The sequence below is a fragment of the Alligator mississippiensis genome, chromosome 10 (genome assembly GCF_030867095.1).
Source record: "Alligator mississippiensis isolate rAllMis1 chromosome 10, rAllMis1, whole genome shotgun sequence".
Lineage (NCBI taxonomy): Eukaryota > Metazoa > Chordata > Crocodylia > Alligatoridae > Alligator > Alligator mississippiensis.
In genome coordinates, this window is record NC_081833.1 from 13,535,352 (window position 1) to 13,554,942 (window position 19,591).

Sequence of the window (19,591 nt, forward strand, 5' to 3'; positions counted from 1 at the left end):
AAAAAAAATCATGAATTGCCATTAGATGGCTCACTCTCAACATCCTTCAATCCCGTCTGCTGACACAAAGGCAATTCCTCACCTTGCTGTCAGTTTATTGGCCTGGACACAGCTATGAGATCATATCATGCTGTATTCACTCCAGTGATTTACTTATTATTTACAACGGAAACAGGCATTGCTCTAGTCACCAACAAATAAATTACAAGTGTAGCAGAGGTTTTAATTTATTATATACAAGCCTCAAAGTCTAGCTAAGGAGACAGGTTCTTTTTTTGGACAAAAACCTGTAGTAAAATTGAATGTTGCATGAATAACAACACAGAAGGCAAACCATCTCCAGTCACTCATTTTTCTAGCAGGTAAAAGATTTTTTTTTTTTTTTTAAAGTGATGCGATGCAAACAAGAATCAGTTGGACAAAGCCTCGTTAACAAAACGTGATGTGCTGGAAGTAAAGTTGCTTGTGCATAAATTAACACCTGATACATGAATTCTAACAACAAAGGAATGGTTCTTTTATTCAGCTATTTATAATTCTTAAGCAGCTACAGTGCACAATATATAAAATTTCTTTCCCAAGATCATCAAAATGAAAAACAAAACAAAACACAATGTTCTACATAATTATACAAGGAAGAAAATATCAGGGGATGGAGACAAAAAGCAAAACCAAAAATCAGCTCTTTGATCCTACTAATGCCTTTTCTATTTTAGGTATCCAGTTAGCACGTGCACCAAGAAGGGGGCAGTTATCACTGACCCAACTTAAGTTCTGTTGGCGAAAGGACTCCTGATATTTCAGTTGTTAATCTAGCTAATGTTAGCGCTAAAATACCATCTGGACTTTTCCCATCCTTTGTCCTATTCTTAGATGTTTTATAAATATTTACTTTCAACACAACTCTACTGCAGATAGAGAAGGCTGACAGTTCAACTCCAATCCAGACTAATAAGAAGAGCTGATATCATCTCATGGCAGCTTGGCCATCGCCCCAGTTCTCAACAGACACGTTTCTGCATCAGAAGCATGACTACTAGCTTCAATGCTAGAAGCCTTGGCAGAAGCCTCCCTTACCTTATGAAAATGCTTTTACCACAAGGACTGCCCTATGCTCTATTAATCTCTATTTTTTCATGGAGCTGTACTACTTGCAGTGTATGCTAGATTAAAAAAATTTAAGTTCTTGTATTTCTTCTTCAAAATGTAAAAGCTTCATGCTTTAACCATTTCCCTATTTGATTTTATTTGTGTTTAAATAAGTGAGGCTGTTTTAACCATGCAGTTTTTACATACAGAGCCGCTGGTTTGGTGGGAGCAAGGTGAAATCAGACTCCTTCTACGCTTTTACTGTTTCTAGAACATATAAATAACATTCATTTTCTTGACAGGCAATAGTTATGGGTTACTACTTCCATCTTCATAACAGTCGTCTAGAACCGAACTCTGGCAAGTTTTAATTAAATTGAGGTGAAAACACTGTGTCCAAATGCGTTGGCATGACACTGTCCAACACTACTGGGGCCTCTGGATATTGCTGTAATAAGTTAATAAATAAAAAAGTTAGGAAGCCCTCAAGTTACGTTTGCTTCATTTTTACAAACGGCTTCAATACCAACCTTTGAGACATCTATACTGTTAAGCAATTTCAGTGGCATTCAAGAGATGTGATTCAACCGATTCCACTACTGTGCTCCTGGTGTTAATACAAAAATAACTACCAAGGTTTCAGGAAAGCCATTGGCCGGTCTGGAATACATGACACTGAAAAGTCAGCATCCAAAGACAACCAAGAAAGCGCAGTTCAGATAAATAGGGAATGCTTTACAAGGAAAAGCTTTAAGGCTGAACATGTTCAGCCTAAGAGGCCTGCAAGAGAATTTGAGTTATGTTTTTCCAACACCTGAACTGAAGTGGATCCCATAAGGAACCAGGCAGAAATCAGTTCACAGCAGGGGAAGTGAACTAGAACAAGTACAAGCTAGCTATCAAAAAAGGCTTTTTACACCCCCAAAACACCTTAAGTAACCTATATGGCACCCTGCCAGAGGTGCACAGGATGGATTATAGGCAGCTGTGATTCTTGCTACCTTTCTCTTTCTAGAATTAACTATTATACAACATAGAAGCAATGCTGTTCCATGCAGCTAGCATGCCTGAAAGACTTCACAGAAGAAAAAGAGTCAGTCACTTACATGTGTGGGCACCGACATTCACTACCACCTTTTATATGCCATTTGTGATCCTTCCCCCAATTAGTCTTGGCCCCTTCTTCTCTTACAATCTATCCCACCCTCCACCCAAACTTTGACTACTTTCCCAAGTCTTCTGGGAAACTTTATGGCTTTGTCCGCTGCCACGTGTACTGGCAACAGCACTCAGTTACCGTTTCTCCAAGCCTCATCCTCATTATCCCTTAAGAAACCTACAATCTTCAGTAGTCATGATTTTCTGTTCAGCACATTTTTTCATACATACCCATCTTACACAAGTAATGACAAGTATCTTGGGTCACAGGGTAAAATATTTGGTCACTGCTGCATTATTTTCTTAATAATCATCACTCAGCTAAGTCTGAAGTTGAATCTCAAGGGAAACAATTATTTGCACTTAAGTTTATGTTTTTAACCCAACAAAGCCAATGTTTTACAAATACTTGAGCACCCTTCTTCCCTATTTATAAACAAAGGAAATGGAGGCACCATTAATTCATGTAACTTGCCCAAGCAATTCTGGTAGCAGAGTTGGGACTAGAATCAAAAGCACCCAACTCCCAGTTCAGAATTTTAACCAAATACGTTCAATAAAAATTTAGAATGATTGTGTTCACAGATGCCTTGGAAACAGACACGCTCTTCCCTATCCCACATGAAGAATACCGAGCACAGAACCGAGGTCCTTTCCAGCCCTGATGTCTGTGAAACCTATGAGTAGAGGAGATGCATCCAAAACCAGACTGCCGTTAATTCAGGTTTTAATTAGCAGGAGAAAGCATTTTAAGTTTCATCTCTGGGATTTGCAACAGTCTCTCCTCTGATCAACCCAAATCCAAATTTGCTAATTCTCTTTAGAGCTGCACCAGTATATAGGGTCTATATTGCAACAGTACCGATAAAAGGGAAATGACATTATTGGCTATCAGCTTTTTTTTGGCTGATGTGGCCAAAAATGTCACCAATAAATGCCATGTGCGTGCGTGCAGCCACAGCATGCAGAGGGTCAGGAATGCAGCCCAGCAGACTGGAGAGCAGAGTGTGACTGGTAAGTCTTGGGGGGGAGGAAGGGGAGTGAAGGGGCAGATAGAGGTCCCACAGTGAGGGAGAGGAGCAGGGGCAGGCACTACCCAGCCAGGGTGGGGCAGGGTGGAGCCATAGGCAGCTCATCTGAGGAGTGCAGGGGGTGAGGGGGCAGCTCCCGCTGCTGCGTGCACCCCTGGGGGAGGCATATGCCCCCCGGATTTGTGCGCAGGGCAAGGGCAGGCTCCTCACTGCAGGCTTGGGAGCTATACTGGCCTCTTCCCAGCAGGGGGGGCTGGGCCGGGGCTACGCGTGGGGTGGCAGGGTTACAGGAGAGGGCACTGTAACTCACCCTGTAGCTCCCCTCCCAGTGCCATCCTGGCCCAGCCCCCCCACTCCAGAAAGAGGCCAGCACAGCCCCTGGCTCTAAGCCACAGCCCGCCTTCACCCTGTGCACAAATCTGGGTGGCACATGCCCCCATGACTCCTCCTGAGGGGTGCATGCAGCAGCAGGAGCCATCCCCCCCCCACCCAACCCCTGCATGAGCCACCTGTGGGGCTCCATCCTGTGCCCTGGCTGGGTGGCACCTGCCTCAGCCCCCTTCCTTCCCTCACCATGAGGGCTTTTATCTGCCCCCCCATGCTCCTTCCCTCCCCCACAGGCTTACCAGCTGGTTGCTGCTCTCCAAGCTGCCAGGCTGCATATCAGCAACTAGATGGGTATCAGTTGATATGGCTAGTTAATAATCAGCCATCAGTATCAGCCAAAGAAAAAAAAAAATCTTTAATTGGTGCACCCCAAATTCTCATATTGTGTTATGAAAACTTACTCACTCACTCCCAACAAGGATCCTTTGGCAATAATCACAAATGATGGGGGAGTTGCGCTTTGGGAAAGAGTTAATGTTCTGAATATTGATGTTTTTTAAATTAATATTTAAAAAATATGCCCAGACCTTGAAATTGGAGTGCTTCAAAAAGAAAAAAAGATGACAGCTTCATTTGATCCACAGCCCAAGATCTAGTTCAAGACTCCTCCTGTCTCACCTTCCTCCTTCCCCAGTATTTTTTCCTCTCTCTGACAATGCACTAAGACAAACAAGATCTGCCCCATCTCAATACATCAAGGTATGGCAGCAAGTTTAGTAAATATGTTCACATCCCTCAGTAAAGAAACCACACATTTCAAAAAAGGTCACAGTTTTCCTTTTCATCACTTGGAAGGCATGCATTAGGAATACTCAATCTGTAACAAAAGGGACTGAGTAAGAATAGATGGAAAAATGAGAGAGGAGAAAAATAAATAAAAAAAGTGTTCCACCAATTCACAATTTGAACGTTCAGGTTTTTTGTCCTGTCCCTCCCTTTTAACACAAGATATATCTTAGGAATTTAAACCTATTTATGGAATTTGGCGGATGTCTAACAGTTTTTCTTCTTTAGAGACAGTAGACAGAGTTGAGGAAACTTGTAAACTACCATAGAATCAACTTCTGCATGTATATGTATTTAGAAAAAAAATGTAATATTTCTTAGAAAAAAAGGGGCAACGTGGCATTTTTTTTTTTTTTAAGGTAGAGAAAACTGTTGTTAACTAGAGCTGGAAGAAGAATTCAGAATGAACAACTTATCATTCTCATCCATTTCCTACCTGACAACATTTTAATACTTGTTAATTTGAAGCTATAAAAGATGACAATTTTTGGTCTGCAATTTGCTTATGAGGAGTTAATGCAAGCACGCAAGATTCAAGCTATTTTGCCTGGACATATGAATGAAACAATCTCTATTTCCTGGTTGGAGGCACATAATTATTAGAATCTAGTTAACAGGGAAAACAAATCTGTAAAGATCACAAATACTCATTTACTTTGCTATTTCAGCAAACAACTTCTGCCCATTCATTTGATTACAGAAATAGTTACATAACGGGGAAACAAAGGAGACAAGAATAGAGGAGCAGACATATACATAGACACAGGAAACGACCATGTTCTCTTTAAGGCAATGAACAACAAGAAACTTTTACTCCCTTTTCTTGCTACTAGCACCTTAAGTCATTGCATGGCTAAGCCAGATGGATTCTGACAGATTCTCTAGGCATTCAGCTGAGTGCTATAGGCTTTCAGGTTTTTTCTGTTAGTTTTAGTTTGAAAAACAAACAAAGAAACTTAAAACCATCTGAGAGCCCGTAGCACTCATTCAATTTCTAGAATTCAGTGTTGAGACTTGGCTATTGTTTTATGGCTTCTTTGAAAGCCTGATTCACTGATTATATGGTTACACAAGTGAAACAGCATATTGGAATTGTCAGGAATTACGGGCATTACCAACACCACAGAAAATGAGAAGAATTTATTACATCAAGCAGTCTGTACTTAAAAGGAACTCTGACTTTAGTGACTAGCGTATTTGACTATTTCAAATCTTACCTGGCAGAAGGCATAGTTTCATAGTTGGTCGAGTCAGAAGGGACCTAAGCAGATCATCAAGTCTGACCCCCTGCCATGGCAGGAAAGGATGCTGGAGTCAAATGACCCTGGCTAGGTGGTTGTCTAGCCTCCTTTTGAAGACCCCCAGGGTAGGAGCGAGCACCACTTCCCTTGGAAGTTGGTTCCAGATCCTAGATGCCCTGACAGTGAAGTAGCGCCTCCTGATGTCTAGCCTGAATCTACTCTCAGTCAGCTTACGGCTGTTATTCCTTGTTACCCCTGGTAGTGCTCGGGGGAACAGGGACTCTCCCATTGCCTGCTGGTCCCCCTTGGCAAGTTTATAGACAGCCACCAGATCCCCCCTCAGCCTTCTCTTGTGGAGGCTGAACAGGTTCAGGTCCCGTAGCCTCTCCTCATAGGGCCTGCCCTGCTGCCCCCTGATCATGCGGGTGGCCCTCCTCTGGACCCTCTCCATGTTATCCACATTCCTCCTGAAGTGCGGTGCCCAGTACTGGACGCAGTACTCCAACTGCGGCCTGACCTATGTCGCATAGAGGGGGAGGATCACCTCCTTGGACCTGCTCGAGATGCATCTGTGGATGCATGACAAGGTGCGGTTGGCCCTACTGACCGCGTCCTCACATTGGCGGCCCACGTTCATCTTGGAATCAATGACGACTCCAAGATCCTTTTCTGCCTCTACACTGATGAGAAGGGAGTTCCCCACCTGTAGGTATGCTGCTGGTTCTTCCCTCCCAGGTGCAACACCTTGTACTTGTCTGTATTGAAACCCATCCTATTCTCATCTGCCCACCTCTGTAACCTGTCCAGGTCTAGTTGTAGCCTGTCCTTATCTTCTAGCGTGCTCACTTCTCCCCACATCTTAGCATCATCTGCAATTTTGAACAAGGTGCTTTTCACCCCCTTGTCCAAGTCGCCACTGAAGATATTGAATGGTGCAGGCCCAAGGACCCCACTGCCCACATCTCTCCAGGTCGAAAATGACCCATCCAACACCACTCTCTGGGTGTGGCCCTCCAGCCAATTTGTGACCTATCTGACTGTGTAGGCACCAACACCAGTCATCTAATTTTTTAATGAGAGACAGTGTCAAAGGCCTTCTTAGAGCCCAAAAAGACTATGTCCACTGCGACACCTGCATACAAGGCTTTTGTGACCTGGTCATAAAAGGCAACCAGGTTGGTCTGACAGGACCTGCCTCTAATGAATCCATGTTGACTGCCCCCAAGCATAATCTCGCCTGCTGGCCCCTTGCAGATGTGCTCCTGGATAAAATTTTCTCAAGGAGCTTCCCCAGGACCAAGGTAAGATTAACAGGCCTATAGTTTCCTGGGTCCTCTTTCCTCCCTTTTTTGAAAATGGGGGCCACACTGGCCCTTTTCCAGTCCTCTGGCACCTCACCAGAGCACCACGAGTGCTTGTAAAGCTGTGCCAGGGGTCCTGCAATGACCTCTGCCAATTCCCTAAACACTCTGGGGTCGAGATCGTCAGGACCTGCTGATTTGAACACGTCTAGTCCCTCCAGAAGTTCCCTGACCGGGGGGGGGGGGGGGGGGGGGGGGGAAGGGAGGGAGGATGTCCCTGCTCAGGAAAATGTAAGAAAAACGTAAGAAAAGAATCTGTTAAAGAGATTAGCTTTGTTGTCTGGTGCTACCACCAGATAACCAAGCACGTCCTGCAGAGGCCCCACATTACTTGGTACCTTCTTTTTACCCCCTATGTATTTAAAAAAGGACTTCTTGTTATCTTTGATCTGGGTTACTAGTCCCAGTTCCATCTCTGTAGGGGGGCTGTTAGGAAGGCTAAGGCAATCTCGACCCAAGGAGGTATAATCCTCCTTGGTGATGGCCCCTCCCTTCCATTGGGTATATGCCTCCTTTTTGGCTTTGAGACGTTCGTGGATGCTTTTGGTAAGCCATGGGGGTGGCTTTTGAGCACTTTTGCCCCCTTTGATCCGTATGGGGATGGTCACCCTTCGGGCTTGGAGACTGTCTTCTTAAGGAACGACCACTCTTCTTGGACTCCCAACTTCCCTCCCCTCCGGGACCTCAGTGCCTCCCTGACTAGTCTCCTTACCTCATTGAAATCCACCCTCCTGAAGTCCAGGGCTGCTGCCTTGCTGCAGGCTTTTGACACCCTGAGCTGGATGGTAAATTCCAGTAGGCAATGATCGCTATCGCCCAGGTGGTAGAGCACCCGCAACAGAGGTGGTGGTGGCCATTCAGCACCAGGTGCACTTGGACCTTCACAAAACCCTATGCAATTTCCAGCCTAGATTCCAGAACTTCGTCTTGAGGAGAAACTCTGCTGCTGCTCAAGATATTACATCCCTGCTAAGTTAGCTTTGATTAGGATCAGATGACCATTTTAGTCCATCTAAACCTCCCACCAACTTTTGATATAGTTGACCATAGTCACTGAAAGACTAGTTTAAGGAATATTGTGATGGGTTTGGATCTGCCCTGTAACTATACCTACAGCACTGACTCCTACTGGTAGCAATTAGGGAAAGTGTTTTTTATGGCATCCTATGGAACTTGCTCATTGCCCATATCACACGTGTCAACCCCATCCTGCTCTGTGAGCCAGATCCAAATGTGGTGGCAGCAGAAGTTAAAGCAGCTGTTGCTTACCCCCTGCTGCTGACATGTGCTGCCAGTGGGGCTCTGTGCCCAGACTTTTGGTGGTAGGCCCCATCCCCACTTGCCTTCTTCTCAAATCCCTGGCTCCTATGGGAGTCCCTACAGGTCAGCTGAGAGCGATCCATGAGCTGGATTCAGCTTGCAAGTCACATGCTTGGCACTTCTGGCCTAGGTTATTCAATCCACATATTAAAATCTTCTCTGGAAAATCCTGAGAACCAGATACGGTTTCTTACGAAATGTTGATATATAAACACTTCTTCTAGAGATACAGTATGTTTATTCACCTCTTGAGGAAATTCTTGGATAGTATTCCCAGGCCTCAAGCCTGAGGAAACAAACTTAATGCTTAGAAATTATAAGACTTCAGAGTCTTGCTTACTGAGGGGAATAAATGGATGCATTGGGTTCAGTTTCACGGTGTTGCTATCAATCACACTCTTCCTACAAAAATGTCAGACATCTGCTGAGCACTTTTAACCCAGTTGTGGAATATGCAAAGACTATACCCATATTTCTTTCAACTATAATATCTACCCTTATGACCATGGGGCCTGACTGCTCTAATAAGGTTCCCAGCAGTACTTCCTCATGATCTGGATCTCATTCAGGCTGCTGCAGCACATTTGCACATAGTGTCAAGTAACCGATCCTATTCCACCCACCTGAGGTTCTTTATACTAAGTTCCTGTAAGGGCAGAACATCGACTAGCTTAACACTGACCTTAGCAATGCAAGACCTGCCCATACTGTATTTTTGTGTTATGTTTATACTAATGGTACAACGATCTCCAACAACTACAACAAAGGACTGACGAGCTGAAGAGCAGGGATGGGCAAACTATGACCCATGGGCCACGTCCAGCCCACGAAGGGACTCTGTCTGGCCCATGGTGGGTCCCTTGGTCCCACCTGGCCCAGGTGCCATCTATCCTGTGGCACATCCTGCCACTCTCTGGGCATGCAGTGGGGCTGGGGCAGCTCTGCAGCTGGACTGCCCTTCTAGGCAGCCCAGGTGGTGTCATCTCTTTCCACAATAGTAGCGGGGACCTGCACGCACAGCCCCAACCGCAGCCCGCCCCACACCTGCTCCGGACCACCTGCCCATGCTGAGCAGCAGCAACAGCTATGGTAGGCAGGCAGAAGCTGCTGCTCAGTGTGGGGGAAAAGCCGCTCCTCACCCTCACCATTGCCAGGCCCTTCCTGCTGCAGCCGCCCAGAGCCTGTAACAACAACTGTACAAAGTAAGGGCAGGGCAGCCCAGGCACGGGCTCTGGGCAGCTGCAAGAAGCACCTGGCAGCAACAAGGAGGGGCTCCTTTTCCCCTGGGCCAAGCAGCAGTTTCTGCCCAGCCACCGCTGCTGCTGCTGTTCAGCATGGGCAGGCAAGTCCAAAACAGGTACAGGGTGGGTCAGGGCTGGGTGTGCAGGTTCCAGCCAGTCCGCTCCACCAGCCCAAGTCTGGAGAGGGCGTGGGGCAGGCCAGGGTTGAGGCTGTGCATGTGGGTCCCTGCCAGTACCATGGGGCTGGGGCCAGCAGTGGTGGCATCCAGAAGGAGCCACCACTGCCACCACCTGGGCTGCCTAGAAAGGTGGGGCAGGCCAGGTGTTGTTGGCAGTGGTGCACAGGCTCCGTGCTGTTGTGGAGGGGCAGGGGGGAAGAAGGGAAAGGGAAGGGGTGCTGACTGGCCTGCAACAGCTCCCCAGAACTGCCTATATGGCTGGTGGGCAAAAATAATTGCCCACCCCTGCTGAAGAGGCTACTCTTGCTTTCTTGGCTCCAGCCACGTGGCATTGGTCAATGTTACAAAAATCTGCAGACACAGAAAAGGATCCTGTGGCTCCTACCTAGGTGTTGCATCTCCCCTATGCAATGGTTTAGGGGGAAAAAAATGCAAACAAAGCAAGCACCAGAATGTATCCTTTTAGTTTAGGTCTCAGGTTTCTAAAGGTTTTATGGAAACCTCTGTTATGCTTGAGCTACTGGAGGTGGGGAGAGGTGGAAAAGAAATGCAACTAAAACCTACCAGACACTCTTACAGCTAGTTAAATATGGACAGAAAAGGCATCCAGGACAGAGATGGTGCAGCAAGTTTCCACTCGACAGAAGAGAAAACTATTCTAGATCTTAGAAAACATGCCAATTACTGTCCAAACCTCCATAGTATTCTGATCATGACTGCTTTTTCCAGCAATTTTTTTCCCCTTGCAGTGGCCTATTTTATCATTAAGGCAGATCTACCACCTGGAACCTGTCTTTTTTCATTTCTGAGTTTTCCCACCGTGAACTGCTTAGGTGGGCATGTGCTACTTTTGTCAGCGTGTGAAAAACAAAGCAGAAGCATTATGGGATGTTTTAATTTTAGGGAGGAGAAAAGAGAATTCCTGAATTCTGCATTTACAGCCCACCAACAGGGCCTATAACAGGCAATTAGAGATTCAATTATTTCAAAATATAGATGGCACAACCTGCATTAAATCTTAGGGCTGAAGAGTTTGAGGAACTTACCATTTACAGACATCATTTGGTAGCCAAGAAAATGAGAAGAAGAAATTTACTCTGAGCTACTCATTTTGCTTCTATGGGTGAAACACCCTTACATTTGACAGATGCAGCAATGAAACAAATGAATTTGATTATGCACATCCCACTTTGCATGGTGATACGCTTTGCTCCAGCTATTTATTTATACAAAACTGTAGCTATACCAACCATTCCTCAGAAACAAGTTCTGGGCATAGCAGCAGAACTAAAAAAACCAAACCAAGAAAAACAAAAAACCAAACCCACACGTGCACATCAAGCTGGAGGGACTGTAGTGCTCTCCTCTGAAACACAAAATCAATAAAATGCGGTGCTCAATAAAAAGGCAGAATCATTTGGATTATTTTACAACTCTTTGGAGATCTTTTTTAGTGGCTAGTGTATTGTTTTATACACTGTAAATATTTCATGGGCTAAGAGAATAAGAAAATTCGTTAGTAAAGATCACAGAAAGCATTACATTTTTTTAATGTACCAACAGCTTCAGTGGCTTTCATCAATGTATGAATACTCTATCTTTTTAGACTGCCAACCTTGGGGAAAAATAACAAAAAACCCCAAAAACTGTACTAGAGGGGCTTCCAAGAGACATCAGATGGTCCCATATTCCTGAAAGTCTCTAAGGGTACAAGCCCCCCCACATTTTAATTAGCAGGTAGGAGGGATTCAGAAGCCCACACTTACAGCTGTAAGTTACGCCTTACCATAAATGAGACCTCATGCCGAATAAGAAGTTACTACCAACTTCCTTTATTGATAGCCTTTAGTGTGAAAGGAATATTAACATCCACCATCTGTTTTGAGATTCTTGCAACCAGGTAATGCAGCAGTAAGATTCCCTAGAGTTTAACAAAAAAGATGAGGAGTACATACAAACCACAGGGTCACTAATTCAGGACATCTGTATCTTATTGTTTCTACATTCCACATTTTCCCAGACGTGCATTTTCTATTACACATACCTCAACCATAAAGCTGCTGCTGCCTTACAAGGGGAATTGTTTTGTCAAATAAAAATAGGGAAAGAGATTGAAATCTTTCAAGAGAGTTCTTAAATGGGGATGCTTCAAAAATTAAGCTCAATGTGCCAATCAGCTACTCCTTCTAATGTGCTAATCAGCTACCCCTTATATTTCTACTGTTTACAGCTACTTGGTGCTGAAGCCCAGTGGTGGAAGTCAGTATGAAACATCCCTGCTAACTTGATCACAGCAATATCCCCCCAGTCCTGGGCTAGCCTCCTGCAGGGCAGGAAGCCTCAAAGAGCTTTCATTTTCTCCTCCAGCTCTACACAGATACCAGTTTTGCTGGGGAAGCGATAAAGGTGAAATTATTGAAGTGATGGACAATAAACACAGGCCAGTACTTGCATTTCTTAAAATCCAGCTGTAATTGACAGCAGCAAGAAAAGAAAAATCAAGGTCTGCATAAAGATGTACTTTTAGAAGCCCTCCCTCCTTAAAATATAAGCAATAGTAAATATTCTGTGCAGCAAATCTTAGTGATACATGGCTTCATAGCAGCAATATGCTATTCAAAATTTATCATTCAGAATTAGTTCCCGACAAAGATGTAATCTAAGCAGAGATGTCCTTCGCACCTGCCATGCCTCTGCATTTTAAGACAATGCCTTGTTACAGTCAATAGTAATTTAACAGAAAGCAAAAGGTAATGACGCAATAAAGCACAAGAGGGTGTGGTTACCAGGAGATAATCATACCCCTGAGGCACCCTAAACTCTAATCCTGTAACACTGTGAATATTTTGCCAATAACCACAAAGCCTGGATTGTTTCACCGTTAATGTAAAATGTGTGTACATTTATTTTTTGTGCAATGAAAAAGATGAAGTTGGCAGTTTAAAACTGCTGAACAGCAGTTTCAGCTGAGCTGAAATGCAGATTAATCTACTTTTCCAGAATGCTCACGAGGTGATCAGAATACCCCCTTTTTGTTCAAAATCTCTTTAACAAATATTTTTCACACAGTACCCTAGGCACACCATACAGAAGACAGCTGACAATATTCTCAGCTATTTCTCAGAGCACAAAGCTGGCAATAGTTTTGCTGGCAAATATTTCTACCATGTCACTGTAGTGTTGCTCAATTTTTTAATTCTTTTTTTTTTTGTTTGTTTGTTTTTGTTTTTTTTAAGGAGCTGGTGGTCGTGGGAGGAAAGGGGGGGGGGAAGGGGGAAGAAACAGTGCTTCCATGTCTCATTTCAGAACATTTTCCCCCGACAGTAGTATGTGGGATGATCCATATATCACAAGATTCCCACTGGGCTGGGCACCGAAGCATTATCACAGAGCATTTAATGAAGGTGGCACTGCAGGGCCAGGCACAGGTATAGTCAGTCCCCTGTGCTCATGATTAAGCCATAGGGTGAGGCAGATTTGCCATAGTTAAGGTGGCACAGGAGGAGTAGTGCACATAGAAAGATGTTTAAATAAGCTGATGAAGAGCCAAGTATGATATCTGCCCCTGCTATATAACCAGCCCATACCAGCAATTTGACCCCATCCTACTTTCAAAACTCTCCAAGACTCTTCCACTCCAAACACCCTCAACCATACTCCGTAAACAGCTAGTAAAAATCCCATCCCTGTAGCCAGTGATCCTGCTCTGCACATTCAGATAGGTAATTCCAGGTTTCTAAACTCAGGTCACACTGTCCAAGATACTTTAAGGAATCCATAGCTTCTCTAGTAAATAGATGTACAAGTTACTTCCATTCTGTTGCCATTATCACTGCATCATAGTATAGTAATGGTGGCATGTGATGAAGTGACTAGACTTCAATGTAAATAGTATTTTTCAGCTATTTGCTGTTTCAGCAGCTGCAATGTTTCAACTGCAGTCCAGTCCCGCCTGTTACCAACTCAGGGTCAAAACCTACCTATTATTAAGCAAATGGGGGCACCAGGACAGCATGCCTACTTTTCATGTTTCCTATAGAGATACAACATTACTGTAACAGGAAACATTTATTCAAGAACTTTTTTTCCTGGCCTAACTTAATACTTGGTCGGTACCAGAAGATGAAACTTGTCCTCTTTGTGGAAAAAATGATTCTACAAGGACTTGGGTACGGACTAACTTTATAGTTTCCAGATATGGCATTTCTCAAATTCTCTAAGCAGGAAGCCAGAAAACAGGGTTCACACCTTCGGTTTGCCATCCAGAGCCATCTGTGTTGCACTCTTTGCCTTACAGAATGCCAGTGAAATGGTGACCTACCAGCCCAACGTTAATTTGGAGCTATCAATAGAACCACAGCCTAGGGAGAAAGATATAATAGGTTTTCTGAAGAAGGTAGTAAGGACTTGCACTGATGGTTGGCAACTCAGAGCTGGGCTTAACCCCAGTTTCCAGGTTTGCAAAATAAGTAATCACCCATTTTTGTAAAGAATGGATCCACAGATGAAAGCCACTATAAAAAGCGCTAATAAGTTGCTCTCTCACCTTCTCTATTTTCCCCTATTTCCCCATCTTCCATTCACAGCCACTGTAATTGGTACATTTACTGTACATAAAGCAACTGTGCCGAGGACAGAAATATTCTCCCCAACAGCTACAAGAAGGGCTTCATAGCCTTGTTGTGAAAGACATCTTCTTATTTCCACAAACAATTGTTGCTAAGCAGGGAAGCAGACCTGCAGTGAGCCTTGAATTTAGACACTTCCTGACAGAGGCCATCAATTCAGACTTAAATTATCTTGTTTCCCTTTCATCAGACTAGTTTGAGATAAAAACTGAAAAAAGCTTTGAATAGCCAAAGCTGCCTTCTGGGTAGACAAGATTACAGCCATTCAGGCTCCAAAAGACCCTATTTGATGTATACCATACCCTACTGGGCTACATGTGCTTTTTTCATAGGGAGAGCATCCTCCAAGTCAGTAGGTAATGATTCTTAAAATGCCACTCCTGAACAGCACGGAGAACCAGATGGAGAGGTGGAATACGAAGGAAAAAAACAAAAAAGTTACAGGGATTTTTCTTTTTCAGCTTGCCACACTGTCATTAAACTCAATAATGCTAAAAGGCACCAACACCTGCATGACATGGAACAATTGGATTACATGAGAAACATCAAAATAACTGGGGTTTTTATTAAATAGCCAAGCACATGGCTACAGAAGCTGACAAGTAATCTAGACTTTACAATACTCCTGGTGGTCTTTCAAGTCTTTCCCCTCATGCTGGTGTACCCAAGTCATCCAAACAGGCTGGTGGGATGCCAAAGCAAAGATCACATTCTCTTCCCCTTTCCCAAAACAGAAATCCATTCAAGCCATCAGAAAGTTGTAGAGCATCCTATAAACACATTTCCTATGGGTAGGTGTGTCACATGCTTGGATAGTTCCCTCTCACATTTCCTTTCTTTCCTGCACCTTTCACTAACAACGGCAGATAGAGAACTGGAAGTGCAAATGAAGCAAACTGCTATTTGTTACAGTGCAGAAAAAGCAGTACAGAAATAAATCTCTCTCTTAACTAGCTATTTTGCTGGGCTATATTACATCAACAGCAGTGATGATAACCATGTTTATCATTTACACACACACACCAGAACCCAGATTCTTCCGAAGGTTAGGTTCCTTACTTGCCTGTGAAGATGAGGACTTCTATGGAACTCCAGCTGTTTGCTGTGGCTTTTATGTCAAAAGGGCACTGCTTTCTCAATCAGCTACAACCACTGGTGAGCTCCAGCTGACCGGAGAAGTGGCATCCTTTGAAGTAAAAGTCGCAGCAAAGATGAGCAGCTTTTTCTTAATTCAGCTACCTGCTGCAAATTGTACAGAAAATCCAGGTTCTATTATTGTACATACATTCTCATACCTAACAGAAAATTGGTCTTCACCATTAGCGTGCTAACAATCTTATTTCAGTGTGCCCCAGGCTGAAGCAGTCTCATGAGAGATATCCGTCAGCACGTACAACTATTAGAGTGATAGACCCGTCCTCAAGCAATACTCCATATGGAGCAGAACATCTCAAAAAACAAATGGCTCTAACAAGCAGACTTTGTGCAATTCTTTGCATTTATCCTTCATGCTACCATTAGTTGAATAATTTCATTCCAGAATAGCCTAATGCAATTATGTTAACTGAGAAACACTCCCTGAAGTAAAATGTATCCAAGTTGGAGCAAACTAACTGTTGGTTATTTATGGCTTGCCAGGTCAACCATCTCATCTTTGTTTTGTTTAACAAACGGAAGTATTTGAGCTATCCCGTCTGATATCATTTGTCTGAGATAGTCTGGTCACATTCTTGGAGGTACTGAATGCTTTCAGGAACAATGAGTAGTGAGATCTGTGGTTCTTTAGTATGTATACAAAGAAAAAAAAAGAAAAGAAAAAAAGGTTTACCGCTTCTTTGCCTTTTGATTAGATGTTCTAGCAAGTCAGTCTCACAAAATGGGACCATGACAGTTGGCTAAAACAGTACCTGTTACTTGGTTGGTCAGGTCCATTCCCTCCTCTCCCCACAATGTATCACAGTGAAGCACAGGCAAGTAGTTTTTGTGGAAGGGCTGGAAAATTGTGATGAGTATTAAAAGACTCCAGGTTGCCTGTGGCTCCCGGATTTTTAACTCCTCTGAGGTTAATTTCTTTTTTGCATTTGCATTTTTTGCTAGTAAGCTTCCTCAGGAGAAAAGTATGTGCAACAGCTTTCTATGTGGGTGGAGGCAGAAGTTCTCACTTTCTCTACTTCACTGGAAGATAACAACACTGTTTTCCTTTTTCTTCTGTTTAAATATTATGGGCTGGCTGAACTCCCACAGCTTGCCTAAACTACCAAGCGCACCATTTTTGCAATGCAAGTGTCCCTGATTCTGCCAGCAATAGCTAAAATCCACTCTCACCATTAAGGCCTCCTTATCCTAATTGCCAGGTGGCAATGTGTGCAAACAGGCTTACAGGCTCTCTCTCATTTTATCTGTGCCTTGTTTTTATACTCTGGTCTGTGGTTCCAAGCATAACCAGGTAGAGAAGATTTTCCTCAAACTTTTCTTCTATATCTTTTGATGTAAAACAAGCACAAACCTAAAAGTTACTAAAACATCTAAGGAAGTCCTGCACATGCAGCTTCTTTTAGGGGCAGGTTTTTTTTATATAGGAAAAACTTTCCACACTTCATTCAAAGTTAGAAGAGAGGAGAGAAAAAATGTCTAAAAGATAGAACAAAGGGAAGCTTCAGAGTCTGTTCTCAAACAGCATGTAAAGTGGTGGCATGTTTAGCGCATAGCTGCACTAATAAATATAGTATAAAGTACCAAACCTTACAGTATTCTAGAAAGTTTTTAAATAAGAAGTTTGAGAGAAAATAAAAAGTCTGTTTGTACATCAGGTTTCTCTTTCACCTTGAGTAGTCCTCACTTCTGGAAGTGTCATTCAAAAAGTGCCAACTGCAACCTAGTACCTAGGGTTTCTCATGTCCATTCAGTATTCTTGGTGTAAGCTAGCAACAGATCTGATGAAGCCAGCTATTCTAGTGAAAGTTAGCCAAATGGCCACGAGCTAGGGGCAAGATGGAAAAAGTAATATATCTTTTAAATATATTAGAGTTAAATTAAGCAATAATAAAGGGTGGGGAAGCTCCACTGTGGGATAATTAACTTCACAAGGCAAAGAATATCAGTGATGAGAGATGAACAGTATTACAAGTGTCAAACCTGGTTGCTGTGTTAGCCTTTTGGGATCACATTCTTTGTACTGGCCCAGTCTCAGCTCTGCCAAAAATGACCAATTCCAGCGTTATTAAGCAATGAACAAACAACATTTGCCTTTACTGTTGATCTGCAGGTCCCCAACTGGCAGATTAGCCAAGTCCTTTTCTATAAAGTCCATTTATAAACCAATCAATTCAACTGAATGCAATGTTCATTTGGGAGTGAAAAGTCACTCTTGCCAAAATAGACTCATAGTGAAAGATAAGTCCCCCAGGTTTTGGCCAATTAGAACATTTAAAACCACCGCTTAGTTATTTTTTGTGCAAAACTGAAGATATCAGCAAACCATCAAAAGAGGCGACTTCTCCCATTCCAACTGAGATAGGGAACTTCCTGGTCCATGATCTACCCCCTGGAGACAGGGAGTAGGAAGAACTGCATGCCCAATTACTCCCCAGACCCAACTCGCTCTTGGGTACTCATTTGACAGCTGAAGTACTCACTTCTTCTTAATTCTGTTGCAGTTCTTAGAGACAAATTATTTATCCCTGAACAGGAGCAGCAAGTGCTGAAAGATGCTATTAGTATCTTCACAGCTGGAGTGTGCCTGCCTTTATAAAACATGTTTTCCCTTTTAGACTTCATCTATAAAAAAAAAAATCCATTTCCCCTCCCTGCCTCCACACAGCAATTTCTGAAATGAAAATAAATAACATGGCAAAAAGCTATGTTGTCGCATACCAAGATGATCCTAAAGGATTAGGAATAAAAAGCCGTCATCTAAAAATATGAGGGTAAAAGTGACTGATGAATAGGAAACACCAGAGTTCAGTCTAGAAGAGGAGAGGGTGATAAATGTAGCAGTGTCAAATTAGATAAGAGAGGATTCTAGACATCTATTGTCTTTAATGAAGGTAATTCCATCACCCAGTTCAGCAACTGCACATCATTTTCCAGAAGTGTACATAAAATGATTGGGAAAGGAATAGTCTGGCCTGCTGACGGTACAGTGTTTGAGGAATACAGCTAGAAGGCTTGGGGACGAGTTAAGACCGTGGTGCATTCCTGGTGGTAAATAGCTTGCACTTAAGTAGAGGACAAGGCATGTAACATTAGACACCTTAACCTTAGATTTCCTTTGTTTAACAATAAACCTGTTGCATTCACACACAATGTATCAGTTAAGGTTGCCTATTCAGGTAGCACCAAAAACCTCCCCCCAAAAAACAAACTTCAGTTAAGGTTCAGCACTTCAGACCCTATTTTCAGTGGCTTATAATTTGACGAAACAAACCACTCAGACTGTAGTTTCCACACTAGGTGTCTGCCTTATACTAATTTGGGGAATTTTCCAGTAAAAACTATTCAGTCATTTCCAAGAGGGAAACTATGAAACCTGGGCAAAATCTACAAAGGAAGTCAGTTTGTTAGTGAAACAGCTACAATGTCTCCAGGCTTTGGAGCATAGGTTGACCATGGTCTCTGATAGGTTTTCTGCTATCCATGTCAACTTGTCCAAGTGTGGCTCACTGATAAGCCTCCAAATGTCTGCACATTCTGTGTAGAGATTTGCAAGACTTTGGCAAGTAAATTCACCAAAGATTCCATTTGCAATGAGCAGGTATCAGTCCCTACGGCCAACCTGACTTCATGCATACCATCCTCCATAAAGCAATAAGTATGCTGTTAAGTGTTCCCCTTGCTGCTACCCAGGTAGCACAGGGAAGAGGAACAACAGACTAACAAGAGTGCAGAAGAGTGCAGAAGCATGAGGTCCGAAGCTAAGTGGCATTGACAGAAACAGAGGGAGCCAAAGAAAAGCTGGGGAACAGGGATCACTAGAACACATTCCCCTAGCTACATTGGAATTGCGCTCAAGTTCTTAAGCTGCCACATTCTTCACTAATACCTGGTCCCCAGAGGATAACAGCCTCCTACTACTACTAGTTACTCAATGGCAGACATCTGTACAGTGCACGTAATGGTACAAATGACCCAAGTTGGGGATCATCATTGTTTATCTTTTCTTACAGCACTT

General features: G+C 43.4%; 1 protein-coding gene across 2 annotated transcripts in view; it reads right to left on the reverse strand.

Annotated features, from left to right (window-relative positions):
- Positions 1-19,591, reverse strand: part of TANGO2 (transport and golgi organization 2 homolog) — a 77,161-nt gene that overhangs the window by 15,194 nt on the left and 42,376 nt on the right. The gene's annotated exons all lie outside the window — the stretch shown is intronic.